At 41.3% G+C, this 19,613-nt stretch overlaps 1 protein-coding gene across 9 annotated transcripts in view; it reads right to left on the bottom strand.

The window, feature by feature from the left end:
* Positions 1–19,613, bottom strand: part of foxp4 (forkhead box P4) — a 371,685-nt gene that overhangs the window by 348,733 nt on the left and 3,339 nt on the right. The window contains exon 1 of one of the 9 annotated variants that reach the window (XM_069941850.1): positions 12,164–12,252. The exons of the other annotated variants lie outside the window; for them this stretch is intronic. The gene's annotated coding sequence lies outside the window, so the exon portion shown is untranslated. Of the gene's footprint in view, positions 1–12,163; positions 12,253–19,613 lie in introns of those variants that run through there. 9 annotated transcript variants of the gene reach the window in all.

Below are 19,613 nucleotides of genomic sequence, written 5' to 3'. Positions count from 1 at the left end.
TGTTTGACATGCTGAGTTCCTCCAGCATCCTGTTTTAATACTTGAGGAAAAACAGCAGGACACAATGGACTTGTCTAAGAACGTGAAATGTTTTAATCAAGTAAATGTAGAGAAAATGGTTACCCTTCCTGGCAAGACCAGACATCGGTACCATATTCCCACAATAATCACCAACTAAATTCTACAAGGAGTTCAAAAGATTTTTCTTTTATTTACTTTGATAGTTGTTGGAATGTGCAACCTCCCTCTATGGGGAGTCATTGAAGTGAATACCCCAGGTAGATTTAAGATAAACTACAGGGTAAAAGTAATACAATGATGTCTTAATGGTGTTATTTTAAGGGTGTGTCGAAGTTCATATGGACTGAATGGAAATACGTGGTAAAACAACTTTATCTGTGTTTGTTATTCACAATGAATTTCAAAACCATATGAAAGCAATTCTTCATCTCACAATTACAGTTTGCATTTAGGAGTCAGAAAGTTTCATTTATATAGTCAGCAATGTGATTTAATGTACCTTTGTTTATACTTGGAATTCCAAACCCAAAACATTTCTTGTATATATTTTGAAGATCTAAGGATGCCAGCTGCACCATTAAAACCAATTCCCAGTGTTTTGCTTGATGGTTATTGAATTTGTAAATCAGGTGGGGTTTTTTTTTTAACCTCACCAGTGTATGCCATTCCAAGTTTCATTTTTAATTCAACCATTGAATGGAGAATATTTATTGCCTATCCCAAACTGCCCTTGAGAATGGCCTGGATAGCTATTTCCACTGCTCTCCTTATGGTGAATGTATTCCAATTTATGCTCTTATTTTGGGAAATTTGGACCCAGCAAAGATGAATTAAGTAATAATCTGCATGATAGAAAGGATGTGAGAGCTCTGGAGGGGGTTCGGAGGAGATTCATTGGAATGTTGCCTGGGATGAAGTATTTTTAGTTATGAAGTTTACCCTGAAGTTAAATAAATTAAGAGAGAATGCATATTGAGGTATATGAAATTATGAAGGGCATGGAGTAGACGCAGGAATCCTTTTCCTTACCAGAAGTCAATAAAACTAGAGGAAACAGATTTAGGGTGTGAGATTATTTGAAAGGACATTTTTATTTCCACCTAGAAAGCACTGTGTAACTGAATGCCCTGGCAGAGAGAGAGCTACAAGCAGTATGACAAGATGGTTCACCTAGGCATTGAAGACTTTGGCAAAGAGCTTGAAAATGGGATCAATATAGACCTTAATGTGAATCTGAACTAATCCTATCTGCCTGTATATGGTCTGCATCCCTCTTTTCCTTGCTTGATCATATACACATCTAAATATCTCTGAAACATCACTGTTGCATCTTCCTCCATCACTTCCCTGGCAATGTGTTCCAGGCATCTACCATTCTCTGTATAGAAAACTTTACTTCACACAACCTTTGCCCTCTAGTATTTGATCTTTCCACCATGGGAAAAAGACACTGCTATTCACTCCCTCTAAGCCTCTCAGAACTTCATAAACATCTTTCAAGTTACCCTTCAGACTCAACTTAGGAGGTTTACTCAATGATGCATTCTATCTCCTCCAATACCTTTGTCAAGAGCCTTAATTTTTTTTCTCTCTCAGGCATTGAACGATCAGGCTCACATCTCGTTGAATAAGATTGGACCTTAAATTGAGTGATCAGGGGCGGCTCAGATTTGAATTCAAGATGAAAAATTATTTCAGCAAGTTGTGTGTAGAATTTTGTTGAATGCGGAAGAACTCAATGTTCACTTCTCAGGAAAACCCGCATCATTCCAAACGTTTACCAGCTCCTGACCTTCCTTCCACAGACCAGCTTCGTTGGACTTTGGATCACATTTTTCAGGTGAGACAAGAACTATAGAATCACTTTAAGTGGTTAATCAAAAAACAGAGAAGGCGAGTTATCTCTGCCGGCTCGATGATTCTAGAGAAATCAAGTGCCGAAATGTACTTTTTGTTTCATGTTTGTCTGTCAGGTCAGTGTTGGAGCGAAAACCACTAATTTCTGTTGGTTCAAATAAATATGTACTTAGCTCACGTGAGGGTGAACGAAGCAAACCCTCAGGTGCTTTTTGCTTGTTTAAACAGACATCTCAAAGTCAACAATTTCTAACTAGATTTCATTACTTTAGGATCAATAAATCTTAAGGATTTTTGTGCTTGGGATCATCCTCATTTCCACTCTTGCAGAATTAAGTGCTACCATTAAACACTTGCAGAACAAATGCAGCATGATCTAGATACAAAACAAACCCCCTTCATTACCATCCTATTACATGGTCTCAAGGCAGGTAAATCAAAAGTTGGGAGATGGATCAAAGTTTCCTCAGTACAGTCACATCAAACAATTTCGGCAGAGTTTAGAAACAGTGTAAAGCACCCTTTATACTCCCCCAATATGAAGAACATCATTGCTGCCTTTCTTCAATAATAAACCCTGTGGCTTGTCAAATTTTCACACTTGCTACTCTAAGACTTTCCTCCCTGGGTGAGATCTCCAGTCTAGTCTCAGTATATGGGATAGTATTTTTAAAATGTGAAACAATTAACACTACTAGACTTTATTGAGTGCAACACATAATTTCTGTATTTATGTGAAATACCAGGGTGAGGATAAGGAACAAAATACAGAAAGTTAGGTTCACGTAAAAAATTCTCCTTGTCCTCAAGCTGTGGGTTTGATGACCATACTGTACAAAGTTCAGATTTATTGTCAAACTACATCACATAAAACCATGAGATTCTGAAACATTAATTGTTTATCCAAAATTTCAAAGGATAATTGATGAGCATGAGAGAGAGAGAATAAATTACAAAACTAGAAGGAAATAAGTGGGATAAATGGGGCTACTCTGTTACTTCTCATTAACTCAACAGACTGAATGGTCTACCAGTAGTTCTGTGTCAGTGTGTAGCAGAACACTCCTCATCTGTGAGACCATCCAAGATCGTTTTTTTTAAACTCTCAATGGAATTGCAGCAAGACCAATAAATATCCGGACAAACTTTGGCTCAAACCTCCCTCAAAAGATCACCATAACTCATCCAGGACACAAAAAAAATGAAATGAATCCAGAGCTCATTACATAAACATTTTACAGGCATCAAAATCAGGTTGAAAACATTGCCATAAAAATTACAGGAAACATGATAGTAACCAATCATTTAAAAAGACCAACAAAACTATAATTCAGTGAATTTGGTCAAGTTATGAAGGTTCATGCCAAAATCTCAGAATGACTAAGTACATGGCAAAAACAAAAGTCAATTCATGATGCTTTAAATTCAATCAGAACCATTCCTTTCATTATTTGATGCCAAATGAGGATATTGTTATTTTTGCTCATTTGTGCTCCAAATCCCTATTTATTTCTATTTATCCTCCTTTCTGTACTTTAATTAGGAAACTCTCTCACTCTGTACTACCTTTGTAGTCCTGACACCCTTAACTCTAAATGTGCTGTTTGCTGAAGACTGCTGGCCATTTTCTGTGTGGTTCAATGCAACATTTTGGGTTCAATATCCAAACCAGGAGTTAAAGCAAACAAGCTATCCAATTCTATCCCAGCTTTTGATCCAATGTCCTGTTGGTCATTGATCACAGGGTGGGTTCTGCCTGCATTTCCCTTTCAGGAAATGAGTTTGATAGCCCTCCCACTTACTTGGTTACAAAAAAAAATCTCTTATCTGCACTCTACTCCATCTACCAGTTATATTAAATCTCCCACCCCTTTCCTCATCACACATCCAACCACTCCTTCACTCCAAGGTTTTGAGGTTGGGAAAATAGGACCTTCCTATTTACCTCTACACATCTCAGGCCTCACTGTTCCAAAATAACTGTCTCTCCCTACAGTTTATCCAATCATTTCTCAGATCTACATTTTTCAGTTATGGCAACATCTTGTAAACCTTCTCTGAACTCACTTGATCTTCCTCTATAAAAAAGGAATGCAGATTGGCATATCTCGGGTTGAGGTGAAGGATTCAACGACTGCTCACACTAACCACCTGTGACTCTCATATTCACAAAACTATATCTATTTATTTATTTTTATATATGAATATTTGTCCTGCATGTGTTCTGTTGTCCATATGTGTGTCCTCATGTTTTGAACCGAGGACTGGTGAACGCTGTTTCATCAGGTTGTATGTGCGTAATCAGATAATAACAATTTTGACAACTAGACTGGACTTATTGTCTGCCCAGACCAATGCAGTAGTTATGACTGTGATCTGGAATGCACCAATTGAAAGTTTTGTGAATGAGGAAGCAGTTGTAGTCTTCAAAGCAAAATTGGGCAAATGGTTGTGAGTAAATAAAGTGGGAACAAGACTGGGTTCTTCTCCTTCATAGGCAGTCCCTCGGGATCAACGATCGCTTACCTCCGCTCCAGTCTATAGATTCTGAGGCAAACAATGTGGCCAATATGCAATAGGAGGTGGCCAATGGGACAGGTGAGTGGGCAGTTTGTGAGGTGGTCAGCTCCTTCTATCAGTTATCCTCTGTGTGTTTCTGATGGATGACCTTAAGGTGCTGTTGCCACCTTGAATACTCATTTTACTCTGAGTAGCCATGGGGTCAGGAATTCAGAAGAGCCAGTAGGGACATTGCACTTTTTTCAAGAGGGCTCTGAGCACATCCTTGAAGCTTTCCCCTACCTGCCAGGTAATCTCTTCCAATTGCAGAGCTCGGAACAGAATGATTGCTTCGGGAGTCTGGTGCCAGACATACAAGTGACATTATCTCTAATCTCAATGAATATGTTGGCCCAGGGAAAAAAAAGGATCTGGTTTGTCAACAAATAGCAAATACAGATTTGATGGGCTGAATGGTCTCTTTCCTTGTGGCAATTATTCTAAGATCAGGGATATAGAAGTATTTGGATAGTTTGGAGCTGGCTCACCGGCTCTGTGCATGGTAGAACACGTTTAATGAATCTTGTAGAGTTTTTTTTTTTGAGGAGGTTATCAGGAATGCTGATGAAGGAAAGCATGGATATTGTCTGCATGGATTTTAGTAAGACTTTTGACAAGATTCATCATGGGAAGTTAGTCAGGAAAGATTAGTCACTCAGTATTTGACGCTGACATTTTGGGAGAAGCTAGAATGGTAGTGGATGATTTTGCTTCTCAGACTGTGACAAGGGATGCAGTACATTTTTTTTTAATATAAAGGTGCTATAGCTCACCAAAAACGGAAACAAGAAGTCTCACAAGACCTGGTCTTGGTGGCTGTCATGTTGTATTTGGCGTTGTATTATTGGCAGCAAAATGACGATCAATCATGGAAGAAACAAGCATGTCCAGAATATAATAGTGCTCAGCAGTGGTGGTGGGGTGGGATGATGGCAGTCAAGCCACTTTAGCGCTTCCCTGCCGCTGGCACTGGCAGAGAGGTTCCAGCTGCGTGGATTATGTGTAACAAAGACAGCCATTGATCTCACATTGAGCCGCCCGATGAGGTGATGGAGCGGCCTCAAAGAGACCCGATGAGGTGACAGAGTGGCGCTCTGGCGGCACTGCACCATCTATGACTAGTGGTACGGCTCAGGGATCAGTGCTGGGATCATTCTTTGTCATCTATATCAATGATTTGGATGAAAATGTGTTAAATTGTATCAGCATGTTTGCAGATGGCACAAAGATTAGAAGCATTTTGGGAAGCTAGGAAGGCTTTCAAAACTTGCAGGGGGATCTTGACAAGTTGTAAAAATGGGCTGCAAAGTGCCAGATGGAATTTAGTGCAAAGAAGTGTAAGGTGTTGCATTTTGGAAGATAGAACATACACTGGAAATGATAGGTCATGGTGTATGTCGAGCAGTAGAACAGAAGGATTTGGGAATTTAGATATGCAATTCCCTGAAAGTAGAGTCACAGGTGATAAAGAGAACTTTTGGCACATTGGCCTACACTCATCAAAGTACTGAGAATAGGTGTTGGGATGTGACGGCAAAGTTGTATAAGACATTGGTAAGTCCAAATTTGGAGTAATATGTGCAGTTTTCGTCACCTAACTTCAGGAAGGGTATCAATAACTTTGAAAGAATGCAGAGGAAATTTACAAGGACTTGAACAACCGAGTTACAGGGCAGGTTAGACAAGTTAGGACTTTATTCCCTGGAGCATAGAAGAATGAGGGGAGATTTGATGGAGGGAAACAAAATTATGAGGGATATGGACAGAGTAAATGTAGGTAGGTTTTTTTTCCACTGAGGGTAGGTGAGATACAAACCGAGAAAATGGGTTAAAGGTGAAATTAGATTAGATTCAATTTTATTGACATTGTGGCAAGTAAAATACAAAGTCAATGAAATACAATTAGCATCCAACCAGAAGTTAAAAAAAGTGCTATATACAAATAACTGCATGCAAATAAAAACAAGTGCATTCAGCAAGCAAAGCGTTTAAAAGTACTGACAGTACACTGGGAGTGCGGTACCACTCAGTGCTGGGATTTAAGGTTCAGCAGGGTCACAGCCTCAGAACACAAAGCTCCTCTTGAGCCTGCTGGTTCGAGAGTGAAAGCTCCTGTCGTGGCTACTGGATGGAAGAGTAAAAAGTCCATAGTTAAGGTGAGATGTATCGTTGATGTTACTCTTCACCTGTACAGACAACGTTCCTGATAAATGTTCTCAAACGATGCCGATAATCCATTGGGAAGTTTTCACCACCCTCTGAAGTACTTTATGGTCTAATAAGAGACAATTGCCATACCACCCTGAGATGCCATAAGTATGCTTTCAATGGCACGGCAGTAAAAATCCATCAATATCCTCAGACAGAGGTGAACTTTCTTCATGCTTCACAGGAAATAAAGGGCTTTATTGATCAGGATGGAGGCGTTCAGGAGCAGGTGAGATCATTGGAAATGTGGACACCAAGGAATTTGAAGCTTGAATCACATACCACCACAACTCCATTGATGTAAATAGGAGCATGAGTGTGGCTTCCAGCACACCTGAAGTCCAAAATGATCGCTTTGATCTTCTGAGTGTTAAGTGCCAAGTGGTTGTTGGCACACCACGTGGCCAGGTGCTGGACCTCGTCCCTATAGGCCATCTCATCATCCCCTCTGGCCAGGCCAACCACCGTGGTGTCATCTGCAAACTTGATTGTGGAATCAGGGAAAAGTTTAGGGGGAAACATTAGGTGGGACTTCTTCACATAGAGAGTGGTGGGAGTGTAGATCGAACCGCCAGCTGAAGTGGTGAATGCAGGCTCGATTTAAGCACAAGAAAAATTTGGACAGGTCAATGGATGGTTGGGGTATGGAGGGATATAGACTGAGTGCAAGTCCATGGGACTAGGCAGAATAATAGATCAACACAGACTAAAAGGGCCAAAGGACCTGTTTCTCTGCATTCATGTTGTATGGTTCTGTTTGCCTTAGATTGCTGGCCATTGCCTTTCCTTCAGCCAACACCACTAAAAGCATCTATTTAGTCATTATCACCTTGCTGTTCACTCTGTGCTAATTAGCTGCTGTGTTTTCTGCATTATAGCCCTGACTTCACTTGATGGTTGTAAAATGCTCAGGGACATCCTGAGGCCACGAGAAGTGCAATATAAATGATTTGTGAAATGAAGCAAAACTTGGATTGATGTAATACCTTATAAGCCATTTTCAGAACATTCCAGAGTACTTTACAGGCAATTAGGTACTTCTGAGGACTAGTCTCAATTTTTATGTGGAAAATCTGCAGCTCACTTGAACAGAACTGGCTCCCACAGACAACAACCAGATAATCACTGCAATATTATAGTCACGCTGGGTGGGAGATAAATATTGACCAAGGTACCAGGATAAATCCATTGTTCTTCAGAATATCAAGGGATATTATATAATAGAGAGCACATGAGGCTTCAGTTTAAAACCCCAGCTGTGCAACACACCCTCAGCACTGCAGTGGAGGATGAGCCAAGGTTTTCGTGATTATGTTTCTGGACTTAGGCAGACAAATCCTTGACTCCTAGACAAGAGTGCCCCCACCTTCCCACAGTTAACAAAAGTGTGGCTGCCAACCAATTAAATAAATTCTTTCATTTTTAGGAATTCTTTTGGAATGTCTCAATGTCCTTCACACTCAATAAAATATTTCTATAAATTAACAAATACAGTGCTATCTAATCAAAGAAAGATTCTGCAAACAACATAGTAATTGACCAGATAATCACTGAATAATTTTGGTTGAGGGAAAAGTATCAGCCAAATAAATCATTAATGGTTTTTTTTTTGTACATTCTAAAATAGCTCACTTGAACAGAACTAGCTCCCACAGACAACAACCAGATAATCACTGCAATATTATAGTCACGCTGGGTGGGAGATAAATATTGACCAAGAAATATTGATCAGAATTTATGCTTTGTTTTTGGAAAAGAAAAGCCAATACCCAACACGTGTAACAAATATGGACAACAAAAGATAGTTCCTCTACTCCATGGATTTGGAACTTGATTATTCCAGACATGAGCAAAATTTCTAGTTGATAAACACGTAGAGAGGAAGGTGGTGAAAAAGATCAACAGACAATTAAGACTCTGACTTGCTGCATGCTTCGGGTGAAAAATAAGGAAATTATACTGAAATAAGGTATTTTGAAGGTAGAGAATTAACAAAGAAATCCTAGTATTCCACTACAGGATCTGCAAGAACAGATAAATAAAGGCATAAACTCAAGTTTATTTATCTTCCTATTGTACAAGTACAACTTGATGAAACAGTGTTCTCTAGTCCTCAGTGTAAAACACTGCAAACACACAGAAACTATACGAATGCACAGTACGTAGATACAAATATTTAAATAAATACATATTATTGTTAAATAAATAGTAGAGTCATGGAGGGCTTGTATATGCAGTAAAATCTATAAACATTTTAAAGTTTATAAATGTATCATAAATTACAACAGAAAAATTGCAAATAATAAATCTGAAGGAGGCCCATGTGAAAGGTTAGTTTTACACCATGGAGCATACAGCTTTGAACCAGGCTAGACCATGCCTGTATTTATACACTTGCAAGCCTCCTCCCAGCCACTTTCATCTCACCCTGTGAACTACATCTTTACTTATCCATCTTCCTCCCTTTATTTGCAAGAAGCGAGAACCTATCAAGCAGATTCACTAGGATGATACCAAAGATAGGACACAGGAGGTATAAGCTGAGACTGGAGGGGGGGGGGGGGGTGGGTGGGGGAGTCATGTTGGAGGGAAGGTGGGTGAATGGAGAATTAGCAGAAGTTTTTAAATTAAATATGTCGTCCAAAGGACATTCTTTTGGTTACTCAGAGTCAAGGCTCATCAATTTAACATGGTCAATAAGACAGTGGGCAGAGAGGTTTAGAGATAATTGTTATGCAGACGGTTTGTGGAGCATGGAGTGCTTTGATCCTGACAGTATTGAGACAACAAATCCGTTGCACATTTTAGGAAAAGTAAATTAATATGAGACTTCAGTGAAACTGGAATTAGAATTAGATGCTTTCACCAAATAGACAATACGGACCTGATGATCCAAATCTACTTTTTAAAAAAAAAACTGTATGCTTCTATAGATATTTGCTCTGTAAAGAAAGAAATGCTGATTTCAAACTCTTGGCCTGAAGTGTACTGACCCAATAGTTATAAAATTCTTGGGAATCACTGTCTTAGAGGATCTTTCATGGACCCAACACTCTAATGGCCCCATGAAGAAAGCACTTTGGCGCCTCCACTTCCTCAGAAGCTTGCAGAGGTTTGGTATGACATCAGAAACCTAGGCAAATTCCTACAGATTGTGGTGGAAAATGTGCTGACCATTTGCATCAAAATCTGGTAATGGGAACATCAATACTCCTGAGCGTAAAGCCCTCGAAACCTTAGTGGACATAGCCCAGGGCATCACAGGCAAATCCCTCTCCACTATCAAGAACATCTACAGGGAACTCTGCCCTTAAAGAGAAGCAGCAACAAAGGATACACACCACTCAGCACACGCTCTGTTCTTGCTACTACCATCAGGAAGTAAGTATAGGTTCCACAAGACTCGCACCACCATGTTCAGGAACAGCCGCTACCCTTCAACCATCCGAGTCCTCAACAACAAACTCAATCAGGGACTCATTTAAGGACTTACTTGTACACTTCATTGATTTCTTTATTCTCTATGTATTGCACAGTTTGTTCGCTTTTGTTATCTGTTTACAGTTCTCTATTTGTTTTCATGTACATTTTGTGTACCTTTTTTTTACACTACCAATAAGTGGTAACTGTGCCTCACCCGCAGGAAAAAGAATCTCAGGGTTGCTTGTGTTGTCGTTTTAATTTTAAATTTTTTTTTTTAAATTTACACATACAGCAAGTAACGGACCATTTCAGCTCACAAGCCGGTTCCACCCAATTTACACCCAATTAACCTACACCCCTGGTACGTTTTAAATGGTGGGAGGAAACTGGAGCCCCCGGGGAAAACCCACGCAGAACGGGTTTCATTGGCGCTGTAAAGGCATTGCTCTTACCATGACGCCAATGTGTCAGCATTTATGTACTCTGACAATAAATATGAAATAAACATTTCAGATAAATATTCCTAATCGTCACAATCTAAAAATCTGAAACAAAAGGCTTTTCAATCACCACTCCTTCCTGCCCATCCCTCCTCCCACCATATAGAGCAGCTCCATAAGTCTCCACTCCAATGCATGCCATTCGTGATGTCTCATTTACTATTGTCATTTTTCAAGTGGGACCCTAACTCAGTTAATCTCCCCAAGAAGAACTTTAGATTGGATCCAATCCTGCTTCAACTATACTGGAGTAACAGGGCCATCAGCTGATTTGTTGTCCTAGCTATATCCTCCTCCCTGGTTCAGCCTTAATTCAGAAAGAAACTTTTACCTTTCAAAGCATCAGGGCATTCTACCTAGCAAGTCATCTTCTTAATGCAGGGACCAGGTAATAAGTTCACAAGAAGGTCCCACGAACAGAAAACAAGAAATGATCATATCAATCTGTGTGACGTTCATTGACATAAACTGGTTAAATCAACCAGGGAGAGATTTTACATACTCTTGTAAAAGCAAAGTGGCCTTGCAAACTCGTATGAAAGGTGACACCTCCGACAATGCCACACTTCCATGGCACTCCCTTGCGTCAATTTGAAAGCCAAACCTCAAAAAGAAGTTCCTGACTCAAAGGACTGTGGGATGCTAACCACTATGGTAAAGCTAAACCTTAGAGTTAGCACTGCTCTTGCATCCCAATCACAGACCTCTCTGTACTGTCTATGCACTAACCGCAACAAAGTGCTCCTAGTCCCTGCATCAACTTGCAGTTGGACTGGATTCCTCGTTTCCAAATCTCTTCATTGTTTCAGCACTCATTGTCCCTGCAACAGCATCCTTCACCCATTTAATCCTCAAAGATAACGACGCTCCCACCAATTCTGGCCTCTCGAGTCCCTACGAATTCAATCGCCTCAACGTTTGCCATACTTGCATCAGCTGTCAAGGTCCCAAACCTCAGAATTCCTTCCCTAAACCACTCTGCCTCTCAATCTGTCTTTTCTCCTTTATAAGCCACCTCTGACCAAACTTTTGGCCGTCTGCCTCAATGTCCTTTTTGGCCTTTGGGACGTTTCTTTTGCAACATTAAAGCCAGCATGCAATGGTCCTTGTTAATGGGATTTCAGATGAACAGGAGGCCCAAGGCAGCAATGCAAAAGGGGAGATGAAGCAGGTTAAAAAAAATCCACCTGGTCCATGATTACTAAAATATGATGATTCCACTCTACACAAACCTATTAAACAGGAAAGCCTGATTGTATTGCACCTCAGCAGGTCATGCAGCATCTCAGAATCAGAACTTGTCATGAACAAGTCATGAAATTCCGGGATTTGTGGGAGCATCAGACTGCAAACATTATAACCATATTACAACATTAATAAATAAAACGAATAGAGGACGAAATGTAAGGCAGTTCATTGATTGTTCAGTAATCTGATGGCAGCGGGGTAGAAACTTTAGGAAGTAGATAATCAGTGTTTCGGGTCCGAGCCCTTAGTCAAGGTATGAGCAAAAATCAGGCCATCCTTCCTTTCTCCTGTCCACCTTTTTTGTTTATGCAGGCGCCTGTCTGGTTTTTTTTTTAACCCCCTCATACCTTAACCAAGGGCTCAGCCCCGACACGTTGGTGACCCTTGACTTCCCCTGGATGCTGCAAGACCTGCTGAGTTTCTCCAGCACAAACCTGGCTTGGTGGTGGGGGTGGAAGAGAGAGAACAGAAAGGCAAAAATTACAAGATAATAAGATGTTAATTCATTAATAAGATGCAAATTCGGTAATAGAATGCAAGCAAAACGCAATTTTTACAATAAAGTGTCACCAAAAATAAGTCACTACAATTTTCTTGAATGAAACGTATTATTTGTCAACGGCCCCCCTTGTTAATTTGATCCTGCAAACAGTCTGAGAAAATAAAACGCAAGGTGAAAGCGATCTAACATTTCTTGACAATCTGTGATTTGAACGGTTTAATTTTTTCCCCCCCTTTAAGTCACGTTATAAAATATCCAGTTAGGATGGTGATACTTTAAGCAAATGTAATTACAGTGTTTCGTGTCCCCCCTCTCTTTAATAATGCCAGGGGACTATAATCCCTTCGTCAAATCAACAGAATAAAGAGTTTCTTGCATTGCATACAAGCATTGTTCAAAGGACCTGTCAGCCCTCGATTGGGAGCCGAGCTCCGTCTGAATGCAATTAGCGTTTTTTTTATATATTAAAAAAAAACTATTCAAAAGACATGCCAAATGAGAACAAGCGGTATCAGCCCAGCAATAAAGGCATTAAAAAAAAACACAACCCGTGTTTCTGAGCAAGTAATTACAGTGTTAGTATACTACTTGCAACTGCAAGGCTGCAAATTACCTCCGATTTCAATAGATAGTTTAAAGACGGAGGTTCTATGAGACTCAGAACGGTGCAGGCGATCCCAAACACCCCGAATTGTCAAGACGGTATGGTCGAAGCACTCCCCTCAACTTCCCTCCAGCCCCAACAATAATTCAAGCAAGAGTTTTGGAGAGTGTCTGAGATAAAGAGAGAGAGAGAGCCGGGGAAAGGCCAAACTCGGAAAAGAGCTGTGAATGCGCCGGGGAACTCTTAAGCAGGTCGGTGGGTGAGAGGAGCAGACAGGTTAACAGCCCTACCCCCTCCTCTCCCACCATTACCGACTGGAGGGAGCCTGCAACAGATTCCATTCAGGTTGCACGCTTTCAAGTGGAAATTAAGGCGCGGTTTTAAACATGGGCACTTTTCGCTCTCCTTCAACTATTGAAGGGAAGGGGTTTCAGAGCCGGTCACGACTGCTGCCTGAACATCATTTGCTCTCTCACTCCGGCAACCCGTTTAAAACACTCGAGTACAGTCCAACTTTGTCCATGGCTTTTGACTGTTTCCCCTTTTGTTTGCAGCGAGCAGTGTTCAGAAGGAGGAACTCTCCCTGCTCAACGGCCAAAAATCCTGACCACCCCCACCCTCCACTATCTCATTTGTCAAACCTCGACAACGGTTTTTGTTCTGCCAGCTTCCCCTTTCCTCTCCGGGCTTGCGCCGCAGCTCCACTGCCAACCTCGGCTGTCCTCTGCTCTCCCTTCCGACAATGAACCATTGCAACAAGAACAAAAAAGCCCCACAAAACTGCAGATGTTGAGAACCTGGAATTCAAACAGAAAGTGAGTTCGCAGGTCAGGCAGCGTCTGCGAAGAAACACAATCGCATCTTCAGACGTGTGGCCAGAACCTATGAAAAAAAAAATTTCCCCCAAGCACTGACTGCTTTTATTAGCGACTGGGTTATTGTCAAGCCCGAAACGTCCAGATTCTGATTCATTGCCAGACAATACCACCCGGAGGTTCCTTCCTCCCACACCCTGCGGGTGAGGCAGAATTATCATTTATTGGCAGTACAAAAACTCTACACTTGTAAACAAATGGACTATTGAGGGGTTCCCCCCACCCCCGTATTGCACAAAATGCACCAGAGTCCTTAAACGAGTCCCTGATTGAGTTTGTCGTTGAGAAGTCTGATGGTGGAGGGGGAGCCCTGAACCTGCTGGTGCGAGTCTTGTGGCACTGATACCTCGCTCCTGATGGAGCAGAGCTGCTAGGACGGTGTGGATCCTTGATGATTGCTGCTTCTCTCTGACGGCAGCATTCACTGTAGATGTTCTCAATGGTGGAGAGGGTTATGTGTTTTTTTTAAACCTTTGGTTCTCTATCTTTCCTACATTTGAGCTGCTGAGTTTCCCAAGCGTTGTATTTTTACTTGTGTTTTACTTCTGGTTGGTTATTGAATCTCGACTTGGGGAGACTAAGCTGAACCTTTCCCCCCACCCACCGCGATCGCAAGCCTGTTCCAGCATCCATGTCCCTTTGGGGCAGGAATTAATAAGGGTTTTTGGCTGATTCCTTCCAATCCGACTCTACTCCCCTGCGAAACCCACGGGCAAGGATTCCAACTCTGACCTCCGTTCTAATTTTACAACAGGGCATGAAGCTTCAGCGGACGTTAACCCGCTGTCTGGGTCGGTCAGCCCTCCTCTGATTCGGTTACTTTAAGTCAAGTCGCAGGTAAACCAAAAGCAAAGCAAAATCAGTGGAACGGGACTCAGAATGTTGGGAGCTTTCGTTCTATTGGGTCGACAGAGTAATCACAGGAATGTGAAGAAGTCGATGTATTTTCGCAGTTGACATGAGAGGGTTTGTATCCATTTTCATGCAATTGTTGCTTCTCGTGGGGTTTTTTTTTGTCGAGCAAAAGGAGCTGAGGTTGTGGAGAACGCGTTGGGTAGATCTGAGTTCTAATGACGAGAAGCGCAGGAAGAAATAGCCTGCTCACTCCCTGGGTTCGTTCTCTTGAAGAGTGAAAAGTAACTAATATTAAAGGGATTGAAACACATTCTGAAATGTTCGGGTTGTTCTTGCCCAGTGCGATAACCGGCCTGTTTTGATCTTGGCCAATCTCCACTTCCATTAAATAGTTATGAAGGGTGAGGCTTTGGAAAGGCCAGTTGCAGCTCAGGACACTTGGGGAAAGGAGATGGAAGAATTGAGTGTATTGGGAAAACTCCAGAAGATTGTGTCTCGAGAGAAAAGAAAGGGAAACCATTGTAACGTCTATACCATTGCATCAGTTTTCTTTCATTGCATAAATTATGATTCACATATATTGGTCTGAAGTTTGTCTGGAACTGATTGAGGAGCCCAGAAATATATTGCTTATGCCAATCATCACAGCGTTAATGCACATGGAGAACTGATTCACATACACCCAATTATAATATAGCTGAGCCTTCTCTGCATCTCCATCTCTCCAAAGACATACACACACACACCTATTTATTTATCTATTTATTCGTGATCAGGTACTCTGCTCTGTATCAGAGTGGTTAGCTATTTTTTGCCTTTGGGGGGAAAAAAAAACAATTGTTCTGAATCTTCCTCACTCAAACAAAATATTTTTATTTATTTCACTTTCTTCATATATTTCTCTCCCTCACACTTTTTCCTCTCCCATAAAGTATTCAAATTAAACCAGAGGACTTGTTCCTTGTGCACTGTTGAATAGTTGCTCAGAGCAAGATAATTGACAATCTCCCCTCCCACCAACCCAGGAATGATGATCTCCCTCTACTGAGGGAACCTTCAGGGGTCTTAGATCTGTTAAGGGCAACAATGCCATCCACAGAAACCTCTCTTCCTCATAGTTAGGGATTAACGTTGATGATGACCATTGCTGCTCTCATAAAACAACACTGAATCTTTCAACACTCCAACTCTCCTAGGGAAGGTAATTTGCCCCTTGCCTCACTATGGCTAAACTTGTCTCAGAACTTGAAGTTGTGAAAATGACAAACACTTCAGAGATATTTTGACCTGAAAGTAGACCATGTCCTAGAAATTATATGATGATCACCACTAGGAACAATGAGAAGGAGCAATAGAAATTCAGGTAGAACTCTTGGATAAACAAGAAAATCTGCACTCATGGATATTGGCTGTGGCCAAAAATTGACCAGGTTTATTGCTCCCTATGGCTCCTATCATGCCAGATCTCACTTTCTATGCAGTGAAAAATTGCCACTTGCGCAAGTTCTCTGGTGACATTTTAATACTTTATTGAAGAGAAAGAATGCAAGTAACTAGAAACTTTGGAATTAGTGAGATACAATGTTAAATTTTCCTCTTCACTCTGCAGATACTGATTGCAAAATCTGTTTAATTTTCATCTTGTCAGTTCCATTTGAATAAAAATCAGGTGGCTTGTTTGGAAGACAGGTGATCTATGTTTACATATTGAGAAAGCAAAGACAAAAAAAAAGTTTTGTTTTGATTTTAGGAGGAGGAAGTGGGTTGGGGGTGGGATTGGAGCAGAATATGAAAAATGGTTCATTAGGTGAGGGCTATTCAAACTTCAGATTGATGTCCCATGCGCTCTTAGAACCCCCCAGACTTCCCTAGATGACCTTTCATTTCCAAGGCAGTAAAATACAACACCTCTGCAGTTGCTTAGGAATCTGGTTACACAATGTGGAAGTATATTAATTTTCCCTTTTAAAATTAAAATAAAGACGTAGTACTTATATTTGGTGATTATTGTTTTTTTTTCTATTTGTGGAAGCATCTTATCCAAAAACTCAACCATATTCTGGAATTTGTGGCCAGAAAGGAAACCCGGCAGCATTTTAGCTTAAAAGAGGAAAGGAGGGGGGAAAAAAAATCAAAGAAAGCAAGAAACAACAGCTCTGGTCACTTTCAGACACCATATAAAGATCATGAGCAAATATTAATAGTGATTAATTGTTTGGGCATATTATTTGTTAAAATGTCATATTTTGGATGTATTTTTCGATCCTTATTTTATTGATAAATATCCAACTTTTCGCCCAGTTTGAAACGGTCTCGAATTATTGACTACAATTATGACATGCAACACTCATAGTTATACAAATAATTCCTCTTTCCCTAACTAAGCAGGATATCAGCTTGAATATTTTTCCCAATAATTTCATCAATTGTTACACAGACAATAATATTTTGACCAGCTTTGATCTATAATATTATTAAAAAGAGACACAAAGTGAGAAGATTAATCAAGTTGAATTTGTCAACCTTCCATTATTTAAAATCTCAAGAGTAATATTCACATTGCCCTTTTTTTCTCTTTTGTCATTTTGTCTAATATTGAAAATTAAAAGCTCCACAAATGTTCCCCAGTTTTACAAAAAAAAATCTAATAGTGTAAAGAGAGCAAAGACAGTCTAGTATAGAAGGGTCCATAGCTGAATCTCTATCTCCATGGAATGTGAAATGAATAGTTTCATTCAGTTTTAAAAAAAAGACATTCTAACAAGGCAGATTAACCTAAAGTTGTTTTTTTTTAGTATTTCTGTTCTCACTGAAGAGAGTCAGTGATAGACAAATGAAAAGTTTAGGTGTGGCTGATACTTGTTGAAAGGCTTGGCTTTAACTACTTCTACTGCAATGTCAAGTTGTCAGGGCATCGGCTCTTAACCCATTTACCAGCAGAGGACCTGGAATCTAATCTGAACAAATTATATTCAGATGCTTTCAGATCGGCGTTCTGCGTTCAGGATACGGAGGAAAGAAGGGAAGGTCAAGCAAGCATTAAGGAAGCTCATATTCAAATTGTTGGAAGGTCCAAACTATAAACGCACTTTAAATGACAGTAATTAGCACATTGGAATTCAAAAAAATAAAAGAGCCTGACTGAAAATAAGCTGTTAAAAGGTTAAAAATAAAAATTCCAAGACTTTCTAAACAGAATGCCGTTCTAATCAAAGTTTTTTTTTAAAAAACGGAGCAATTTCCTCCCAAAATGAAAATTGGCCACACTTTACTCGGTCTTGCCGTCAACTATCTAAGAGCAGGTGTATTCAGCAACATCTTTAACGTGCACCATATTTTAGTTTGTTATGCTATTTCCCTCGGCTTTTTGATTTCTTTCATTCCTTTTTTCACCCCATCTTTATTTGCTCTCGCTCCCCGAACCCCCGTCGCTGTGTTTGTATTTCTCTCCTGTTTACTTCAACCTTCGCCCCCCCCATTCTCCCTTGGTGCCCCCCCCCCATTCTCCCTTGGTGCCCCCCCCATTCTCCCTTGGTGCCCCCCCCATTCTCCCTTGGTGCCCCCCCCATTCTCCCTTGGTGCCCCCCCCATTCTCCCTTGGTGCCCCCCCCATTCTCCCTTGGTGCCCCCCCCATTCTCCCTTGGTGCCCCCCCCATTCTCCCTTGGTGCCCCCCCCATTCTCCCTTGGTGCCCCCCCCATTCTCCCTTGGTGCCCCCCCCATTCTCCCTTGGTGCCCCCCCCATTCTCCCTTGGTCCCCCCCCCCATTCTCCCTTGGTGCCCCCCCCCCCATTCTCCCTTGGTGCCCCCCCCCATTCTCCCTTGGTGCCCCCCCATTCTCCCTTGGTGCCCCCCCATTCTCCCTTGGTGCCCCCCCATTCTCCCTTGGTGCCCCCCCATTCTCCCTTGGTGCCTCCCCCATTCTCCCTTGGTGCCCCCCGCTGTTTATATGCTCCATCTTCAGTGGAAAAATAGTCGAATTTCATGTTTTAAAAAAAAACTTTCAAGCAAACTCAGGACTTGCAGCTTCCTGCCCTCATGGGCTGAAGTTTTCGATTTCACTAATGTTTTCAACGACCTTTGTCTCAATTGCAATGGGGTTCGGAGAAGGCGGTCGCCGAAAATGTGTTGCCCACAAACTGCCCAGCACTTGAGCTCTGGGGCGAGTTCCATTCGTGAGCGCGATTTCAAACAGACTCGCCACCGCACCTTGTGAAAACAAAACTCGAACGGCCCCGCTACCCAATTGCATTCCCCACCCCTTCCACAGAAATAGTCGGACCAGACGGAGTCGAGTTTGTCTCCTGTCACAAGTGTCCACTCTGTCGAAATTGAGGGGCAATTAAAGATCAAGACGTGGACACGCCATTCAGCTGGTTACTAAATACACAGAGAAATGCGGGAATAAAGGTTCAATTTATAAAAAGATGATCCAACTTAAATACAACTGCGTTTTTGTTATAATGTGTCTGTCCTCCGCTACGAGGCAAGTTATTGATTCAGTTCGGTTTTTGTATGCCTGCATTATTTCCAAATTAGCTTCATAACTTTCAGACAAACTCTGTGCTCCGTGATGATATAATTCAGGGTGAGATTTTGGTTTTGCCTTGTGCCCTTTGATTGTACCTGGACTTTAAAACGAAACAAACGTTTGCAATGTCTCCACATCTGCATCGGCACAGGGAACAAACGAGGGCCCTTCCGACAGTATGAGGATAGAACTCGACCCAGAGGTGTCATTTAGAAAGGGGAACCCTACACTAAGGATGTGAGATTTAATAAAGAAATCAACATTCGAGGGAGGCATTATTTAAACACAGGGGTATTCAAGCAAACATGCTTCACTGTATGTGCAACTGTTGAGAATTCCGGGATTGATTGCGCCTCGTGTTAATCTCTTTATTAATGATAACCAGCCCGGGCTGCACACTGCGTTATGAATAATAATTGCACATTCTCAC

The sequence above is a fragment of the Narcine bancroftii genome, chromosome 5, assembly GCF_036971445.1.
Source record: "Narcine bancroftii isolate sNarBan1 chromosome 5, sNarBan1.hap1, whole genome shotgun sequence".
In the NCBI taxonomy this organism is placed as follows: Eukaryota; Metazoa; Chordata; class Chondrichthyes; order Torpediniformes; family Narcinidae; genus Narcine; species Narcine bancroftii.
This window is presented reverse-complemented; position numbering and strand designations above follow the sequence as displayed.